This window comes from Pseudophryne corroboree, chromosome 9, assembly GCF_028390025.1.
Source record: "Pseudophryne corroboree isolate aPseCor3 chromosome 9, aPseCor3.hap2, whole genome shotgun sequence".
In the NCBI taxonomy this organism is placed as follows: domain Eukaryota; kingdom Metazoa; phylum Chordata; class Amphibia; order Anura; family Myobatrachidae; genus Pseudophryne; species Pseudophryne corroboree.
In genome coordinates, this window is record NC_086452.1 from 299705061 (window position 1) to 299708372 (window position 3312).

Sequence of the window (3312 nt, forward strand, 5' to 3'; positions counted from 1 at the left end):
AGTGCAGGCCTTCCGCAGAGAGTTCGGCCGCCCAGCTACGTCCGGCCGCCCAGCGCCATACAGCCGCAGCTCCATCAGTCTCAGTACAGAGACGGTGACATGCCAGTGCAGGCTTCCCGCAGGGGGGAAGAGGCACGGTGGAAGCTGGCGGATCAAATATAACAGCAGGGTATATATATATATATATATATATATATATATATATCACAGGTATTTATAAGGTATTGTACCTGTCCTGGCAGTAATAGGCTATTGAATCTATATTACTGTCTGTGAATAGGCTATTGAGCCTATATATTAATGGCTGTTATTAACACTGTAAATAGGCTAGGGAGCCTATATTAAGGTCTGTGGTATCACTGTATAATAGGCTATTGAGCCTATATTAATGCTGTATAAATATATTAATGTATGTAATTATGATAGGCTATGAGCTTAGATATATTTATTCATAGAGCATGTGTTGTACCCGGCCTGTGATTATACTGTATAATATATTAACACGGAAACATTTGTAATTTGTTCTGTGATTATCAGGTCAGCATGGCAAAGGGGCCATTTTAACCATGCTTCCTGTTGTTTTCCAGTTTGTAATTCTGGAACATTCCTGCCCTACATCTCTAAGCCACCAGAGGCGCAGGGGTGTTAGTGGGAATTTGGTTCGGGTTTCACATGCCCATGTGAACTGCTTTTCACATAAGAATACTCTTGTTTCTCTTCAGAGCTAATAAATCTTTCGCCTTTTACTAAAGATTTCCGTAGAGAGGAACAACCATGAGTTTCATATACAATAAAATATATATATGACACATAATAACTTCAATAAGTCGTGCAAGTGTCTGTCCGTTGCCTATTGTGGTGTCTGTCTGCATAGCGAGTTCGGCTCTAGCGCAGACTAAAAATAATTTTAAAAATCCTATAAGCATGGGCAATTCACATTAAAAGAGCGGTAACATCGGAGTCTCGGAAGTACTCCGCCTGCTCTAACAAAAGACAGTCTTTCCAAAGGGCCAAATTCCCTTTGGGTACCAGGGTGTTTATTTAACTGGTCTTATAATTTAATGCACGATTCTATGTCAGATCTCACACCGATAACTACGAGTGAGAAGGGTACATTAGACCAGCACTCAGATAGTGCGGGGTTGTTGACGTAGATTGCTAAATCCCAGTGAGTCAATGTCTCCATTTTTACAAAGACTGAGTAGACTTTGACCACTATTTAATCGTTTCCAAAATGATGCGATCCACCATTGGTAAATGCGTTTGTGTCAAACATTATAAAGACCCAAGATACATTTGGGTCACTAGACTCTATGTATGGAAACAATGAGATAACTGTTAAAAGAAGCTGCAGAGTATATCTGTAAAGCTTCTACTAACGCCGGTTACTTCGATTCTCACTTTTCATCGTCGCTAGTTTCAGCACGACAAGGCCAGAGCTTGTTTGGTCCTAAATTTGATATTCAGCCATTACCGCATCCAGTATCAAAACGGAAATACTTGTGCCGGCGTTTATTCCCTTTAGACTTCAGTTTTTTCCAGACGGTGGTACAAAACAGTCACGCCTTGTAACGACAGGACGCTACAGTCAGCAAGCCAGTGGTTTGATGACCTCTTTTCCAATTGTGGAAGCGCGTCTTTACATCTTACATTTGCGGGGGTTCCAGACTTCAACTCATGGATGTCTCAGCTATTTACAGATAAAGGACAAGACTGCCTCTGTCGAACGGTTTGGCAGGTTGCCATTTAGTCTCTGCTGGTTTTCAGCTGTCTTTATAATCCAGGCAGTAGTACACCAACAGAGTCAGGGTTACTTATTCCCCTCTGTTTGAGCAAAACCAGACAGCTCCGTCGCAATCTCAATCAGCAAGTCACTTACTGCAGTTTGAAAATGGAATTTCTGCGGTTAGTATTTTGCTTATTAGAGCCACAAAATTGCATAATTGCATTTGATCTTCACAATGCGTATTTACCCATTCCGGTTTGTTCATCACAGGTTCTAGCGTTTGCAAAACGCCACAACCATTAACCATTTCAGGTCTACCGTTTCTTGTCGCCTCGGGTATTTACCAAAGTGATGTTGGTGATGATAGCTCATCTCAGAGTCCTGATAGACATAAGAACTCTGTCTCAACAGAGTTCCTCTATCTTAGACGATCTGCTCATAAGAACTCTGTCTCAACAAAGTTCCTCTAACTTGCGCTACTAATGTATACTGCGGTGGCAGATCAAGTTCAAAAACAATCGCATCTAATTCCGTCTAAACGACGTCAATTCCTAGGTAAGATTATAAATACGGTAAATCGAAGACATTTACCTACTACACCAGCAAGAACAAATGTACATCTAGTAATTAGTGCAAAACACGCACACTAGCGGTACATTGCTGTATTCGCCAACACGCGCACTAGCGGTACATTGCTAGTTTCGCCTGTTAAGAATAATGATGTGTTTCAAAGCGATTTAGTTCGCCGGCCTTCACTCGCGTTTCCCACAGAGGGGCGAGGGTGTATATAATCTGGACGAGAGTCTCAGAGGTTCAGGAGTTGTAGTTAAAAAAGATCAGCGACAGAGGTTCTGAAACGGATCACGACAGATTGCTGTCGATAAATGTCCTGGAACTCCGTGCATTTTACAATGCACTACATGCTTCGCTTTCAGTCTGACCAACAGTCAGACAACGCAACGGGAGTTGCATACACAACAACCAGGGAGAACCAAGAAGCCGCATGGCAATGCGGCAGGTAACTCGAATCCTCAATTGCCCAGAACACATTATGTGATAATGTCAACGGGGTTCATTCCGTGAGTGGACATCTGTTAGACAGATGATCTCACCCGTCAGGATTTAGATCCTGAAAACTGGACATTAAATCCAGAGGTCTTTCATATGTGAGTCCACAGAAGGGGGTTACCCTCAGGTATACATGATGGCATCTCGCCACAATTACAGCTCAGTATGTGTACAAAACAACAGATCACAAGGACAGTGGCGGTGGAGTCTCTCACATTCGTGTGGTCATTCAGCATCGTGTATCTGGCTCCACCATTTTCCGCTGCTCTCTCCGTTGCCAAAACGGATCATAAGACAGTTCGTCACAGTCATACTAGTGATATCTCATGGGTTTCGGAGAGCTTGCTTCTCGAATCTCCAAGGAATACTTGCACACGATCTTGGCCCGCTCATAATACGTCCAGCCTGTTACAACAGGGAACGTTCTTTTACCCATAGTTACCTATGTACCTATTACCTATGTACCGCAGCTGCGGTTGACGGGGTGAGGGTTCAGACCGCCCTCTTAAGAAAAGAAA

General features: G+C 43.0%; 1 non-coding gene across 1 annotated transcript; it reads left to right on the top strand.

Annotated features, from left to right (window-relative positions):
* The first annotated feature begins 702 nt into the window (after window positions 1-702).
* Window positions 703-815, top strand: LOC134959523 (U5 spliceosomal RNA). Its single transcript, XR_010187549.1, has one exon. It is a non-coding gene; the product is annotated as a U5 spliceosomal RNA (small nuclear RNA).
* The last annotated feature ends 2497 nt before the right edge of the window (window positions 816-3312 follow it).